The 17,913-nt window shown below is 47.3% G+C and overlaps 1 pseudogene; it reads left to right on the top strand.

The window, feature by feature from the left end:
- The first annotated feature begins 4,887 nt into the window (after positions 1 to 4,887).
- LOC123166189 (polyamine oxidase 4-like) lies at positions 4,888 to 7,480 on the top strand (annotated as a pseudogene).
- Positions 7,481 to 17,913: the final 10,433 nt, after the last annotated feature.

Here is a 17,913-nt window from a genome sequence, read left to right as displayed (position 1 = left end):
TTTACCACGGACCGTTAATGGGCCGAGAGTAATAAGGGCCTCATATGGGCCGAAAGACGTGATGCGCCATACATGGGCCGGAAGTTAAAACGGGCTGGAATTTTATTGGACGGCCCAGATCATGCTACTGGGCCTAATTCGGTTAGGCCGTAAACGGGCCCTGGGTTAGCGGGCTGTAAATGGGCTATATGCGAACAGGCCGTTAACAGGCTTGCCGTGGGCCGGCCCGCCACCTTTTGACCAAGTAAAATGGGCCGGCCTTTTCACAGGAATGGGCCTCTGTTGGGCCGTGCCACGTGTCGACGTATCATAGGCGCTTTGTGTCCAATGAGTGGATGACATCTGTCCCAACGGTGAGCTGACACGTGTTTCCTCCAGCCAATGATGATTTTACACGTGGAAAATCCCCATTGGTCGGGGTTGTTAACGGGTTATCGGATCCAAAACCGGACCCAATAGCTTAACGGCGTTCCGTTACAGTGGATGCCACGTGTCGGTCACCCTTGACGAAAGCACTTCTGTGACGCGCGATTTATCGTCATGGAAGTGGACACTTCCGTGATGATAATTTTGGTAATGTCATGGTGAAAGTGCAACTATCCCTGGGTGGTTTTGGTAATTCCTAACAACATATAGCTCATTGAGCTAATGCTATTTCAAGATGAATATTTCAGGAAAGCTCAATGATTGGCATGGCATGGATTAGGAAGTGGACCCTTCAAAATGCTAAGGACAAAAGATTGGCTCAAGCTCAAAGCACAAGACTCTACATTTTCTATTTTAGTGATCCAAGATCACAGTGAGTCTATAGGAAAAGCCAATACTATTAAGAAGGGATGAGGTGTTGCTTTATGAGGTGCTTGCTCAAAATGCTTAGTGATATGCTCCAAAACCCTCCACTACTTTCTCATATCCACATATGTCCCAAACCACAAGTCCAACTCAGCCCCACCGATTCTTTCTATCCGGTGCCACCGAGTTCAGTTGACATAGCCACTGCCAGAAACCCTAGTCTTTTCGGTCTCACCGATAGGGATCTCGGTCTCACCGAGATGGGATTGTAATCTCTCTGTTTCCCTACGTAACGTTTCGGTCCAACCGAGATGAGCGATCGGTCCCACCGAGATTGCAATGCAAACACTCTGTTTCCTTTTCGTAACGTTTTGGTCCCACCGAGATGAGCGAATCGGTCCCATCGAGTTTGCCTGACCAACTCTCTGTTTGACTATTACCAAAATCGGTCGCACCGAGTTTGTGTAATCGGTCTCACCGAGATTACGTTATGCCCTAACCCTAATGATATCGGTCCCATCGAGTTGACATGTCGGTCCCACCTAAACACCTAACGGTCACATTATGAACCAAATCGGTCTGACCGAGTTCTCTGAATCGGTCCCACCGAGTTTGGTGATTTGTGTGTAATGGTTAGATTTTGTGTGGAGGCTATATATACCCCTCCACCCACTCTTCATTCGTGGAGAGAGCCATCAGAACATGCCTACACTTCCAATACATATGTTCTGAGAGAGAACCACCTACACTTGTGTTGAGGTCAAGATATTCCATTCCAACCACATAAATCTTGATCTCTAGCCTTCCCCAAGTTGCTTTCCACTCAAATCTTCTTTCTACCAAATCCAATGCTATGAGAGAGAGTTGAGTGTTGGGGATACTATCATTTGAAGCACAAGAGCAAGGGGTTAATTTTCAACACACCATTTGTTACTTCTTGGAGAGTGGTGTCTCCTAGATTGGCTAGGTGTCACTTGGGAGCCTCCGACAAGATTGTGGAGTTGAACCAAGGAGTTTGTAAGGGCAAGGAGATCGCCTACTTCGTGAAGATCTACCCTAGTGAGGCAAGTCCTTCGTGGGCGACGGCCATGTTGGGATAGACAAGGTTGCTTCTTCGTGGACCCTTCATGGGTGGAGCCCTCCGTGGACTCGCGCAACCGTTACCCTTTGTGGGTTGAAGTCTCCATCAACGTGGATGTACAATAGCACCACCTATCGGAACCACGGATAAAAAATCTCCGTGTCAACATTGCGTTTGCTCCCTCAAACTCCTCCCTTTACCTTCATATGCAATTGTCTTACATTCCGCTGCTATACTCTTAGAATTGCATGTGTAGGTTGATTGCTTGACTTGTTCTAAGTTGCTAAAATCTGCCAAGAACTAAAATTGGGAAAAGGCTAGATTTTTATTTGGTCAAGTAGTCTAATCACCCCCCCCCCCTCTAGACATACTTTCGATCCTACACATGGAACACTTCTACGACAGCACGGGTATGACTATCTTGATTCTGTCATAAATTTGTCATGGATGTACATGCATGACAGAAAACGTGACCTACTGTGACAAACACGTATCATCACGGAAGTGTATTTTTTGTAGTGAGTGAATCAAAGGGGGTGTGCGGCGCCTCTATATCGGGCCACGTCACGACGTAGCTCGGATGGAGTCCGTTTGCGGTTCTCGGCCTAGGCGTGAGTATGATTATTGCGTCCGGCTAGATAGCCATTATCGCGTGCCGGGGCACGTCCCCTTGATCCATAGATCGATCTGTTCTGACCTGCTCTACTGTCCAAGTCCTGCCGCAGGTCATATGTATGTCCTCGAGCTATTTTGTCTCTGCCTTTACGGTGAGGTGGGGCGGGCTGGTGTTTGGCTTGACTCGCCGCTTTATCCCGACCACGTGGTGGTCGGTCAACCGCACTGCACGATGATGGTACGGGCTCCAACGCCTCATCATCGAACTGAGGTAGTAATTTGCGCTTGGGTAACTTTTGGCTGGGCGCTTGAGGCCGTATTCCTCGGCTGCCAGGACATCAATCCATCTATCATTGAGCAGATCTTGATCAGCTTGAAGCTGCTGTTGTTTCTTCTTTAGGTTCCTTGCAGTGGCTATTAGCCGGCGCTTAAAGCGCTCCTGCTCGAGAGGTTCCTCCGGCATGATAAAATCCTCGGTGCCGAGGCTCACCTCATCCTCAGAGAGTGGAAGATAATTGATGTTCATCAGGGCTAACTTGCCCGTCTTCCCGTTCATCTTGTTCGGAAGTTGCCTCAACGGGATCTTCATTGTCTTCGGCACCGTCTGGAGTGTTATCTTCTCCTGTGCCGGTGTTGCTGTCTTTACTGCGGCGTGATTTAGAGCGGCGCCGCTGACGCCGGCGCTTTGGTTGTATCTCAGGAGGTTTATCCTCAACTGGATTTTCCTTGTCATCGCCGCTATCCTCTTTTGGTGCATCCACCATGTATACGTCGTATGAGGAGGTGGCTGTCCATCGTCCAGTGAACGGCGGGTTTTCGGCCGGCTCCTCTGCAGCATCGTCATCCATACCGTCGATGTCTTCAGAGCCGTAATCGAGCATGTCAGTTAAGTCTTCGACGGTGGCTATTAAGTGGGCGGGGGGTGGGAAGCGAAATTCTCCGTCATCAGCCTCCAGTTCGAACCGGATATAATTAGGCTGTGAGTCCCCCGCTAAGGAGAGTGTTTTTAATGAGTTTAGCACGTCGCCTAAAGGCGAGTGCCGGAAGATGTCCACGGAGCTGAATTCGACGATCGACGCCCGATCAAGCTCGTCGTGCGCGGACGCACATGCTTGGAACCTGTAGCCGGAAACGTGTCCGAGGTTCCGGTAACACAGATCTCACTTGAGGTTGGGTCTGTGTGCGGCTCCAACGCCGCTAAGTCTACGGCCTCCGTGGCGGGGTTGAGCCTCCCGTCCTCGGATGGCGTGATCTGCTTCGGATCTAGAGCCCGAGCAATTGCAGGCGCTATCTCCTGGGTATGGTTTGATGATAGATTTAAGTCATGTTCATCGTGGTGACAGGGAGCAACTACTGTCGTGGTCTCGAATCCGTTGAAGATCAAGTCTCCGCGGAAGTCTGCGACATAGTTCAAGCTTCCGAATCTGACCTGATGGCCAGGGGCGTAGCTATCGATCTGCTCTAGATGGCCAAGCGAGTTGGCCCGCAGTGCGAAGCCGCCGAATACGAAGATCTGTCCGGGGAGGAAGAATTCTCCCTGAACAGCGTTGTTGTATATGATTGACGGGGCCATCGAACCTCATGACGACGGCATAGCGGAACTCTCAATGAAAGCACCAATGTTGGTGTCAAAACCGGCGGATCTCGGGTAGGGGGTCCCGAACTGTGCGTCTAAGGTCAATGGTAACAGGGGACACGATGTTTACCCAGGTTCAGGCCCTCTCTATGGAGGTAATACCCTACTTCCTGCTTGATTGATCTTGATGAATATGAGTATTACAAGAGTTGATCTACCTCGAGATCGTAATGGCTAAAACCCTAGAAGCCTAGCCTGTATGACTATGAGTATGATTCTTCTTCTCTACGGACTAAGCCCTCCGGTTTATATAGACACGGGAGGGGACTAGGGTTGTACAAAGTCGGTTACAGAGAAAGGAATCTTCATATCCAGACGCCAAGCTTGCCTTCCACGCCAAGGAGAGTCTCATCCGGACACGGGAGATAGTCTTCGGTCTTGTATCTTTACAGCCCATCAGTCCGGCCCATGTACCGCCGAGGACCCCCTAATCCAGGACTCGCTCGGTGGTAGGTCGACGTGCGCGTGGAGCACCCAGAGAAAAAGCGGGCAGCAAGAGAAGAAAGACCTAGCCCGCGTCTCCTCGTCCCCTCTTGCCGCCTCCGGCTCCTCTCCTCTCCCCCGGTTCTCCTTGATTCACCTGGCCGCGGTGATGGTGGCGTGACGGAGCTCGCGTGAGGGCTTCGAATCTGAGGTGCCAACCATCTCCTGTAAACGTACGCCGCTCGTGCTCGCGGGGACGGAGGGGTCCTCTTCTGCTTCTGCTCCGTCTGCATCCTCCTCTGCCTCTTCTTCTCGTCGGTTGACGGCCGCGACTTCGGCCATGGATCCCAGCAGCTTCAAAATTGGAGGTACGGCGATTCCTATCCTGTAATGTCAACGTTTTCTACTAGATCTTGCGTGAAGGGGCGATTTTGGGTGATGGGAAGGGGCGATCTTGCGTGAAGGAACATGATTTTTTTGGATCTAATCACTCAATTGCAATCATAACTGAGTACAACTTTACAATCTCGTTGCCAAGCTCATAGTAGATTTTATCCCTGTTTGATTCGGGTGCTGATTACGAACAGTCGCTCTGCATTTATGTGTTGCAGGCCTTCTGCTTCCAACCATTGAGAGGCGTTGCGCTTCGCCTCCATCTGTCATCGTGATTGGTGGCGGAATCTCAGGGATTGCCGCGGCTCATGTCCTCTCCAATTCCTCTTTTGAGGTACTGACAAAATCCTGGTCTATTTGTTGTTCCTCTAATTTGATGATGCCCATGCTGCCTGAGCAGGTGACTGTCCTTGAGTCGAGAGATCGAATTGGTGGCCATGTTCATATGGATTACTCCTTTGGATGCCCCATCGACATGGGAGCCTCATGGTTAGTTTCACCTTAATCGATTAATTGGAACAATTCTTGGTAGATTTTATCGGTATAATCTGTCTAACTTCGTGCTGGTGTTACTGAACTTTTTTCAGGTTGCACAGTGTCGGTAATGATAATTCTTTAGCACCATTGATTGGCCATCTTGGGCTGATATTATATCACACAAGTGGAGACAATTTTGTTCTGTATGACCATGTTTTGGAAAGGTGATTTCAGCACTTGAACATACATTTTTCTTTGATATAATCCACATACTTGTATTTTTTTTCATGTTCTTACATCTCATTCTGTTAATTGGTTCCTTTACAAATGTTCCCTCTTCGATAAGAACGGCCTTGCAGTCCCAATGGAGACAGCTGCTAAATTTGGCGTGATATTCGAGAAAATTCTTAAGGAGGTAGATTGTTGTTATTAACTCACATGAGCTACAGTTTTGTCTTCCTCGTGTGCGTTTCCAGCTGACTCTAACATACTCTTTAATTTATGGTGTGCTGCAGTCGGTGAAACCCCGCGATGAGCAGGAACACGACATGCGCCTTGAACAGGCAATTTCAATGGTGCTTGAGAGGCACCCTGATCTCAAGTATGTATAAAATCTTTTATCATGCTGACGCAATGATTTTTCCAAGATACAATATATAAATTGGATGGCCCTCCCCGGCGAGCTCACCCCTTGCCATCGCCGGGAGGAAAGTGCAGACCGACGCTCGCGTCGTTGCTCCATAGAGAGGAGCACGTCATCGAGTCAGATTCACCATGCGGGGCACCTCTCCCGGCCGATATTGCGCCTCGCCACGATGCAGCGGTTGGTGCTCTGCCTTTGCAAGGAGGCGAGGAGCACCGACAGGTCCAGCAACCGCCGTGGCCTAGCCTGGCCTCCAGCGATTGGCTAGACCGTCGCCGCCGTCTGCGTGGTCGCCGCGTGCGCAAGAAGGTGAGGAAGATGACCCGAGGTGAGCCGCCTCTGATCCGCCGCGCGAGGCGCTCATCGAGTGCCTCTCCAGCTCAACGGTCCCCAACCCAAGGCGAGTCCCTCTTCCCCCCCCCCCCATCCATCCTTGCATGTTGTCACCGTCGGATACGGGAGGCCACTGATTGTGTTGCTAGGCCAGATTAGAAGTGAAATTCTCCTTTGAGGTTTAGGTTGGATGGTGAACTCCGTAGCTTATAGATTGTGGTTGTCCTTTTTGGATCAGTGTATTGCTGCAGTTGCGCCAGTATATGTTGTTTTCATGCAACTGGTCTTTGGGTCGGTGAACAAGAGCTAGAGACACAAGGTGATAACACTGTTTGTGCCATTTGTTTCTTTCAGTTTTACTCATGGGACACTGATGATTGATGGAGCAGGACCGCTACCACTCCTCGCCTACGTAAAGCACGTGCCAGATCTGAGCCAGTGAAGGCACTGGTGCCCGTGCAACGCATCATCGTTGTAATGGTGAATAGCATATGAAGCCTCCTAATTTGTAGCGGTGCAAGTTGTAGCCTTTTTGAAGTGGAGCAGCTTTGTCTGGTTGGCCTTCAATTATTTGTGTGTTGCTTGTGATCCTACTAGCTTAGTCTGCTTTGGTTGTTTACTTGTTTCCTGTTGATATCCCCTACATGCACTAACCTGTTTATCTAGCACTAATGGTATTTATTTGATCACAGGTTGGAACTGCTCTGTCAAATCCTTACCTTTCTTTTGCAGAGGCACTGAATGGTTTGGCTGGTCCACAATAGTCTCAGGTAATCTTGATTTTACATGGTGAATGTTCTCTGTTGCATTATGATCAACTTGTGCTTGCCAAATGGATCTCGTGAAACAAATTCCTCCTAATAATAAATTGTAAAAGTCCTAATGAAGAAAAATATGTTCATGTCCTTCTAAAATGATGTATGTACTGGTTGGCTTTGTGATTCCTCTCAGATTGTGCTTTTCGTTCTTATGTAGCAATGCATCACTTCTCTAGGTGAAAAAATGATGGAAACAAAGGCTCTGTTTAAATTTGTTGCCCTTTTATATCTTCCAGCCTTTATCATACATTCTTCTTATCCAATTGTGAGTTTAAGTAGTTACACCTATCATTGTAAGCCTGTAGGAAGCAAATATTTTCATGTGAATTTTATTTCTCTGTGATGGTTTTACCAGAAAGAAATCATAGCCACTATTACATCATTGTTATTTATCTTACTGTGCCGTTGTATCTGTATACTCTATTTACGTCTTTTTGACATTCCCAGTTTTGTTTTTTCTATGGTATATATTTGACTCCTTTCCATGCCATTTGGCTTTGAATCTGTCCTCATGGTCATGTCTGCAGGTATATAGTGCACTCGAAGCTATATATATTGTTATCTACAGACCGTGTATCATAAATTTCTGTTTTACCTTATGCTTCTCCTGGTGGTTTTCTTCCTGGGTGATTGTGTGCTCATATGCCATTGGTCAATATCCATGTTTATAGAGGATGCCCACTTTTCTTAGTTACATACCGATTCTTAATAGTCGTGCAATGCCTGCTCGGGTTAGTTCTTTGAATGAATACATATAATAAATGTATGGGGGTTCCAATATCAAGTGTACCACCTGGTTATTGCTTACCCAACTAATACGTGCTGCTTGGTGATAAAGGAGAAACAGCTAGAAAAATAATTAATAAAGTGTACCACGTGCTTATTGTTTTATACACAGTCGCTTGATTCTTTTTGTTCCTCTATAGGCCTTTGATCCTGTTTGCAGTGTGCGGCTAGGTTGTTCGTCCACCTAGGTCGTAGGTTCTTTCCTTCCTGCCAACGGTAGGTACAAGACTCAAGCAATGGTTAACGGGCAAGCACTATATACACTATCCATCTATGCTAATATAGCCTGTCTTTTAAAAGCCAATGTATTCTATTACCAAGTGATCTGAATATTTTCTTTTAAGCATCAAACTTTCATGTAATGGAATATAAGTATCTTTAAGTTGATTCTAAATCAATCTCATGCACATGCTTTGAATGCCTGGCTTGCTCTCGCTTTTTGCGCCATGGTCAAACATGCAGCGATGACTCTGTCTAATGTTTATCACTTCAATATGTGCCCGAATAATATTAATGTAAACTCTTTCAATACATGGCTTGCTCTTGGCCTTTGCGGCATTGGCTCAACTGGTCATCTAGTATGAGGAAAGGATAATGGAGACTATGATTTCCCCACAAGTCGGGATGAGACTCCGGACGAAAAAAAGAGGCCAAAAAATGAGAGAAAAGTGAGAAGGGGCAATGCTATTATCCTTTTACCACACTTGTGCTTTAAAGTAACACCATGATCTTCATGATAGAGAGTCTCCTATATTGTCACTTTCATATACTAGTGGAAATTTTTCATTATAGAACTTGGCTTGTATATTCCAATGATGGGCTTCCTCAAAATGCACTAGGTCTTCGTGAGCAGGCGAGTTGGATGCACACCCACTTAGTTTTCTTTTGTTGATCTTTCATACACTTACAGCTCTAGTGCATCTGTTGCATGGCAATCCCTACTCACTCACATTGATATCTATTGATGGGCATCTCCATAGCCCATTGATACGCCTAGTTGATGTGAGACTATCTCCTTTTTTTGTCTTCTCCACAACCACCGTCTATTCCACCTACAGTGCTATGTCCATGGCTCACGCTCATGTATTGCGTTAAAGTTCAAAAAGTTTGAGGACATCAAAAGTATGAAACAATTGCTTGGCTTGTCATCGGGGTTGTGCATGATTTAAATATTTTGTGTGATGAAGATGGAGCATAGCCAGACTATATGATTTTATAGGGATAAGCTTTCTTTGGCCATGTTATTTGAGAAGACATAATTGCCTTGTTAGTATGCTTGAAATATTATTGTTTTTATATCAATATTAAACTTTTGTTTTGAATCATACGGATCTGAACATTCATGCTACAATAAAGAAATTACATGGATAAATATGTTGGGTAGCATTCCACATCAAAAATTCTATTTTTTATCATTTACCTACTCGAGGACGAGCAGGAATTAAGCTTGGTGATGCTTGATACGTCTCCAACATATCTATAACTTTTTATTGTTCCATGCTATTATATTATTTGTTTTGGATGTTTTACATGCACTAATATGCTATTTTATATTATTTTTGGGACTAACCTATTAACCTAGCGCCCAGTGCAAGTTCCTGTTTTTTCCTTGTTTTTGAGTTTCACAGAAAAGGAATACCAAACGGAGTCCAAACAGAATAAAACTTTCATGATGATTTTTCTTGGACCACGGGACTTGGAGTGCAAGTCAGGGAAGCCACAAGGCGGCCACAAGGACGGAAGGCGCGCCCAAGGGGTAGGGCACGCCCCCCACCCTTGTGGGCCCCTCGTGACTCCACCGACCTATTTCTTTCGCCTATATATTTTCATATATCCCAAAACCAACCAGGAGAGCCACGAAAACGCTTTTCCACCACCGCAACCTTCTGTACCCGTGAGATCCCATCTAGGGGCCTTTTCTGACGTCCTGTCGGAGGGGGATTCGATCATGGAGGGCTTCTACATCAACCCTATTGCCCTTCCGATGAAGCATGAGTAGTTTACTACAGACTTATGGGTCCATAGCTAATAACCAGATGGCTTCTTCTCTTTCTTTGATTCTCAATACCATGTTCTCCTCGATGTTCTAGGAGATCTATTTGATGGAATACTTTTTTTTGCGGTGTGTTTGCCGAGATCTGATGAATTGTGGATTTATGATCAGCTTATCTAGGAATATTATTTGAATCTCCTTTGAATTCGTATATGCATGATTTGCTATCTTTGTAATTCTCTTTGAACTATCGGTTTGGTTTGGCCAACTAGATTGATTTTTCTTGCAATGGGAGAAGTGCTTAGCTTTGGGTTCAATCTTGTGGTGTCCTTTCCCAATGACAGTAGGGGCAGCAAGGCACGTATTGTATTGTTGCCATTGAGGATAAAAAGATGGGGTTTTCGTCATATTGCTTGAGTTAATTCCTCTACATCATGTCATCTTGCTTAATGCGTTACTCCGTTCTTTATGAACTTAATACTCTAGATGCATGCTGGATAGCGGTTGATGTGTGGAGCAATAGTAGTAGATGTAGAATCGTTTCGGTCTACTTGACATGGATGTGATGCCTATATTCATGATCATTGCCTTAGATATCGTCATAATTATGCGCTCTTCTATCAATTGCTCGGCAGTAATTTGTTCACCCACCGTAATATTTTCTATCTTGAGAGAAGCCTCTAGTGAAACCTATGGCCCCCGGGTCTATTTTCCATCATATAAATTTCCGATCTGTAATATTGTTTCCTATTTACTTTCTTTGCAATCTTTTACTTTCCGATCTAAAATACCAAAAATATTTACTTTACCGTTTATCTATCTTTATCAGATCTCACCTTTGCAAGTAACCGTGAAGGGATTGACAACCCCTTTATCGCGTTGGGTGCAAGTTGTTTGATTGTTTGTGCATGTATTCGGTGACTTGTGCGTTGTCTCCTACTGGATTGATATCTTGGTTCTCAAACTGAGGGAAATACTTACTCTACTTTGCTGCAACACCCTTTCCTCTTCAAGGGAAAAACCAACGTAAGATCAAGAAGTAGCACACGGGTAGCATCCCGAAGATGGTTCTCCTTGAGAAGCACAAGTCGTCACGCCGGTGCTGATCTTGCGCTACTTCATCATAGGGAAGCACTCGGGGCGAACCATAAATGAGTTCTGTGGGGATAACTGCTTCTGCCCCGTAAACTAGGGAGAAGGGAGTCTGCCCGGTAGGTCAATTTGGTGTCGTTCTGAGGGACCAGAGAACTACCGGCAGCTCATCGATCCGTCGCCTGCCGAACTTCTGCAGCGTATCAAATGTTCTTGTCTTGAGTCCTCGCAACACTTCAGCGTTCGCCCTCTCAGCCTGTCCATTGCTTCTGGGATGTGCAATAGAGGCAAATGAGATCTTGCTTCCGTGGGCACGAACGTATTGCATGAAGGCGCCGCTCATGAACTGGGTGCCGTTGTCGGTGATGATTCGGACAGGGACCTCGAAGCGGCACACCAATCCTTTCAAGAACTTGATAGCTGAATGATCAGTCACCTTTCTCATGGCATCTACTTTCGGCCACTTTGTAAACTTATCGATGGCAACGAACAAGAATTCAAAGCCCCCGGTAGCTCGGAGGGAAAGGGCCGAGGATATCGAGCCCCTAGACCGAAAACGCCCATGACATAGGGATTGTCTGAAGAGCTTGTGCAGACAGATGGATGTTCTTGGAATGGAACTGGCAGTCTTCACACTTGGTGACTAGCTCGACCGCATCTTGGAGGGCTGTGGGCTAATAGAATCCTTGCCGGAATGCTTTCCCAACTAATGCCCTTGATCCAATGTGGGAGCCGCACATGCCTTTGTGTATTTCTGCCAACAGTTGCTTTCCTTCTTCTCGGCAAATGCACTTCAATTTCACACCGTTGGGCCTCCTTCTGTACAGAGTGTCATCAACAAACTGATACATACTGGCCCTCCAGGCTACTCTTTCAGCTTCCTCTTGCTCATCGGGAAGTTCTCCAATTTGGAGGAAATGGACTATGTGCCTTGCCTAAGTTGGAGCCTGGGGCTCGGCAACAAGGACTAACAGCACCTCCTCATCTGTCGGAGCGCGTTCCTCGACTGCGGGGACAGATGGCCCGGCAGGAGGGCGCAGCCCGGCAAGCGTTGGGGAGTTGTTTCCGGCAAGGTCCCTGCAAGGAGCCCCGAGGGGCTCTACCGGGAGAGGCTTATCGGAGTCCAATTTCCTTCTCTTTCTGGACATTGTTGCTAGGGATACGGATGGCTGAGTAAGATGGAGAACAAAAGTTCCTGGTTCTATAGGAAGTTTTTGCGCAACACACTTTGACAGATGATCAGCTATGCTGTTTTCTGCACGGGGTACATGCTCTGTTTGCAATCCGTCAAAGCGTTCCTCCAACCTTCTCACTTCCTCAACGTATGCCTCCATCAATGGACTTTGGTAATCTTTATTGACTTGTCTCACCACAAGTTGCGAATCTCCTCGAATGATCAGTTTCTTGATTCCCAATTCTGTGCCAATCTTGAGCCTGGCAAGGAGCCCTTCGTACTCTGTTGTATTGTTGGTTGCCTCCTCCCGGGGAAAATGCATCTGGACGACGTACTTCAGGTGCTCTCAAGTGGGAGCAACGAGAAGTATGCCAACCCCTGCACCTTGCTGGGAGAATGCACCATCAAAATACGTAATCCATTCTTGGGGCGCTTCCTTGCCGGGGATAACTGTTTCCAGCACTTCTTCATCAGGGGTTGGCGTCCATTCTGCAATAAACTCTGCCAACGCCCTGCTCTAGGTTGTTGATGTGCTCTCATATTTCAAGCCAAAGTTGGATAACTCCAAAGCCCACTCCACTATTCTGCCGGTAGCCTCAGGGTTTCGGAGTATCCTTTGCAACGGAAAGCGGGTGGCAACCGTGATCTCATGGGCTTGGAAGTAGTGGCGCAGTTTCATTGAGGCCATGATGAGGCCAAAAATCAACTTTTGCACACCAGAGTACCTCGATCTAGCCCCCTGTAACAGGGAGCTGGCGAAGTATACTAGGCATTGCACCACTTTTTTCCTTGCCGCGTCCTTGGGGTTGCCTCTGCTGTCGTGCTCATCTTTGTCCTGATCCTCATCTGGCCCTGCCGGGCTTTTCTCACTCTCTGCTTCTTCTACTTCCCGTTGTGCCATGATTTGGGAGCAACCAAAGTGGGCACAACAACGACTCTTGTCCTGATCCTCATCTAGCCCTGTCGGGCTTTGCTCACTCGCTGCTTCTTCTTCTTCTACCACTTGATTAGTTGCCGCTAAGTATAACAACAACGACTCTTGTGGTTTGGGAGCAACCAAAGTGGGCACAGAGGACAAGTAGGCCTTCAAGTCTTGTAATGCAGCGTCTGCTTCCGGGGTCCACTTCATGGGCCCTGCCTTCTTCAAAATTTTGAAGAACCGCAAGGCGCGCTCGGCAGACTTGGAGATGAATCTACTAAGTGCGGCAACACACCCTGACAGACGCTTCCCATCTTGAACTATCCTGGGTGCCTGGATCTGCTCGATAGCCTTGATCTTATCGGGGTTGGCTTCGATCCCACGATGGGATACGAAGAACCCAAGTAGCTTGCCGGAGGGAATGCCAAACACACACTTCCCCAGATTTAGCTTCAAGTTGATCTTGCGCAGATTAGCAAATGTCTCCTCCAAATCCTAGACGAGGGTTGATCTGTTCTTGGTCTTGACCACAATATCATCCATATAAGACTCAATGTTTCTGTGCAACTGCGGTTCAAAATCAATCTGGACTGCTCTTGCAAAAGTAGACCCGGCACTCTTTAACCCGAAAGGCATGCGCACAAAGCAGTACGTACCACATGGGGTAATGAATGAGGTCTTCTCTTTGTCTTCCTTGGACATGAAGATCTGATGATATCCAGAGTCACTAGTAGAAAAAGGGCCTATTGTCCCGGTTGGTAAGGGCCTTTTGTCCCGGTTTTTGAACCAGGACTAAAGGGTCGTTACTAATGCCCTAACCCTTTAGTCCCGGTTCTTACACGAACCGGGACAGATGGGCCTCCACGTGGCCGGTGCGGCGAGCCCAGGCAGGAGGGCCTTTGGTCCCGGTTGGTGGCACTAACCAGGACCAATAGGCATCCACGCGTCAGCATTTCAGGGGCTGGGGTTTTTGTTTTTTTTTGAAGGGGGGGGTTTGGGGGGTTAATTTAGGTGTTTCATATATTGTGTTAGCTAGCTAATTAATAGAGAGAAGTGTCCTCTCTTATCTCCGTGCTTGGTCGACGCTACGTACTATATACGTATGGAGAGGACTAGACATGCTAGCTAGTAATCAAATGAAGGAAACAGAAGATCGTCATGAACATATGCATACAGAGAGAAGTGATATCGACCACCTCTCCTTCTCCGATAGATTGGTCGAACAACAATTCTCGTATATCTATCCAACACTACCGGCTACATATATACAATAATTATCTCTTACAATATAATCTCCTAATTAAATTGTAAGAACACAGGATCCACATAGTATTCTCCGTTTTCAGCGATCACGTGGTCAAGGAAGAATGCCGTCAATTCCTCTTGAATTGCTCGCATACGATCTGGTGCTAGGAGTTCATCCCGCTTCCGAAACATCTAATTTGAAGAAGGGGGTCAATACATATATATATATGAATAAATGAAACTCAACACAAATGATGGTAATAAAATAAAATTGTGAATATTATTGCTTACGCACTTCATATTGTTCGTCAGAGTAGCCCCGCTCACGGGTCGTGTAGCGGATGGACTCGCAAACGTAGTATCCACAGTAATTATTCCCGGGTTCCTGCCACAACCACTTTACAAGAAATAGAGGTCAATCAAACCGATAAGCAAGCATGCTAAATGGTATTGATGAAACTAGCGCTTGAATCACTAGGAGATGCGCGGAACATGCTACTATAGTACTTACTTTCGGGTGTTTAAATTGCAGCTTCTTCGGCAGTCCCGGAGCTTTTTTGGTGAATTTTCTCCAAACCCTGCCAGACAAAGAAAACAATTACTTGATATCAGGAAATGAACAAAGTTGCTGATATGGTGGATAATGATCGATTTAACTTACTTCTCGAGCATTTGAGTCATGTCCGCATAGTCCTGGGGATCTTTTCGTCTCGAGTCTAAGACGGTTACTACTCCCTGCTCAAGCTTAATCTCTAGGAGAATATAGTGGAAGCTGCGCACACATGCATAAGTCATCAATTACATTACTATAACCTGGACTAATAAGGGAAACCGAATATGCACAAGACAGTAACACTCACTTGAAGTTCTAAGGAAAGAGTATTATATCTTTGTTTTCATTTATTACCAACGATCGTAGCAAGTTGGCCTCGGTATTTTCGGCATGATATTTAACCTCAGTTGCATCTATGAGATTTGTGTTAATGAACCCAATATCACCGATTTGTCTTTTCTTCAATTCAGCGATCTTCAATCTGCATAATATAGTGAGGATAATTATAAATACATGCAATGAAAGAGCTGACCTATAGAGAGAGACTTAATGACAGAAGTAGTAGTACTTACAGATAGTAGCAAGTGACCGTTGATTTATCGAGGGCCTTTTGATTGAAAAACTGGAAGAACTCCTCAAATGGAACATTCAACAGTTCAATTCCAACGAGGTCATGCTCCGGTTTAACTCTCAGCGTCAAAGTATCCCTCCCCCCAGACTCTCTGCAGGTTTTCATGTACCAATCATGTAATCTTCGCATCATCGTTCTTAGAGATCTTTCATCTTTGACGAGAGGCTTCTCGTAATGGTATTTGTGTTTGTCCACCTCCAAGATATCATAATGTACATCGTCGGGCAGGTAATCTCCAAGATTGCTATAACCGGGCACCATCCTCGGATCATTAGCGACGATGTCGCTAGACACCTTGAGCGGGGGGCATGATTGGTTCGCTTGTTTGCCAAGCTGGGCAATTTTTTTCCAAGCTCGTCGTTCTTTTAACCTTTGATCACTGACAGTACTTCCCGACCGCTCCGCTTCGGCAAATATCTTTGCAATAATGCGCTCATAGTTGCCTTTCGGCGGAGACTTTGGTGGTTTTGTCAGGGCAGCCAGAGTGCGCTTCGCTTTCACTGGATCTACCTTCTCCTCCGGAGGTGGATGTTTATTTGCTTTCACCCCTTCAAAGAAGTTCGTCACTTCGGCTCGCACGATCTTCCTGGTTTCCTCCTCGGTCCTCTCGTATGGTAACTTCTCTGGAGTCTTCAGAGAAGGACCGAATCTGCATTGCCTCCCGCCTCTGGCTGTACTGCTAGACGCCGGCAGAGCAGACGGAGTGGCTGTGGCTGTCTTCTTTCCTTGCTTACGAGGCACAGGAGAAAGACTACGATGCGCCGGAGCAGCCGGAGCGGCGGCGGGTCTCTTCCGCCCTTGCTGACAAGGCGGAGAAGGAGGAGGCTGGCTGCTCTGGCGCGCCGGCGCAGGCGGAGAAGGAGGCGGAGTGCCGCCACGCGCCGGAGAAGGAGGCAGAGTGCCCTGATCACTCGCTGGAGGAGGAGGCGGAGGAGGAGGCAGAGTGCCGCCACGCGCCGGAGAAGGAGGCTGAGTGCCCTGATCACTCGCCGGAGGAGGAGGCGGAGGAGGAGGCGGAGTGCCCTTACTCGCCGAAGGCATCCAGTTCAGAAGGTTGATGAGCTCCTTCCGCCATAGGCATGGAGTCTTCAGAGCAGAACCCAGCCGAGTCTCCCCTTCACCGGTAGGGTGGTCAAGCCGGAGGTCCTCAAATCCCTCCGTTATTTCATCCACCATCACCCTAGCATATCCTTCTGGAATCGGCCGACAGTGGTAGGTTGCGCCGGGTTCAGGAGGTAAAACAGAGCCAACAGCCGCATTGACTTTGAAGTTCTACCATTGCGTCATAAGGAGGCAATGTTGAGACTTCGTGATAGCATCCACGGGGTAGCTAGCAGGAGCCGTCAAGACATGCTCCGGCTGAAGCAGCTCGGTGGAAGCCACGCTGCTTCTCCACTGAGATGGCAGGGTAGCTTCGGGGGTAGTTTCGGCGTGTCGATTGGCGTCTCGTTCCTCTAGCGCTTGAACCCTTTCGTGCAGCTTCTGAATTTGGGTCTGCTCCACTTTTTTCCTCCTCTCCTGGCTTTTGTAACCGCCTGCGTCCGGAAAACCAGCCTTCCACGGAACGGAGCCTGGCGTGCCTCGTGTCCGTCCAGGGTGCTCAGGATTCCCGAGGGCCATTGTGAGCTCGTCGTTCTCTCTGTCTGGAACGAACGTCCCTTGCTGCACTGCATCGATATAGTGTTGAACCCTCTTGACTGGTATTCTCAAAAGCTCGTCCGTCCAAACGCACCTCCCTGATACAGGGTCCAATTTTCCGCCAGCCCCGAAGAACCAAGTTCGGCAACGGTCTGGCCAGTTCATTGTCTCTGGTTCGATCCCTTTATCAAGCAGATCATTCTCAGCCTTGGCCCACTTAGGCCGGGCTTTGAGGTAGCCACCTGACCCCGTGCGATGGTGAAGCTTCTTCTTCGCAGCATTCTTCTTGTTTGTCGCTGACATCTTCTTACTCTTTTCTGATGTCTTGTGGGCCACAAATGCGGGCTAGTGATCTCTGATCTTCTCATACCGGCCGATGAATTCTGGTGTCTCTTCTTTGTCGACAAACGTTTTCAGCTCATTCTTCCACCTCCTGAATAGGTCTGCCATCTTCTTAAGAGCATGAGACTTGATTAATTGCTCTTTAACTGGCTTCTCCGGATCCTCCTCTGGCGGTAGGGTGAAATTTGCCTTCAGCTCAGTCCAAAGATCATCTTTCTGCATATCATTGACATAAGACACCTCAGGGTCTTCCTTCTTAGGCTTATACCATTGGTGGATGCTGATCGGGATCTTGTCCCTAACAAGAACCCCACACTGCGCAGCAAATG

The sequence above is a fragment of the Triticum aestivum genome, chromosome 7D (assembly GCF_018294505.1).
Source record: "Triticum aestivum cultivar Chinese Spring chromosome 7D, IWGSC CS RefSeq v2.1, whole genome shotgun sequence".
NCBI classification, from domain to species: Eukaryota; Viridiplantae; Streptophyta; class Magnoliopsida; order Poales; family Poaceae; genus Triticum; species Triticum aestivum.
This window is presented reverse-complemented; position numbering and strand designations above follow the sequence as displayed.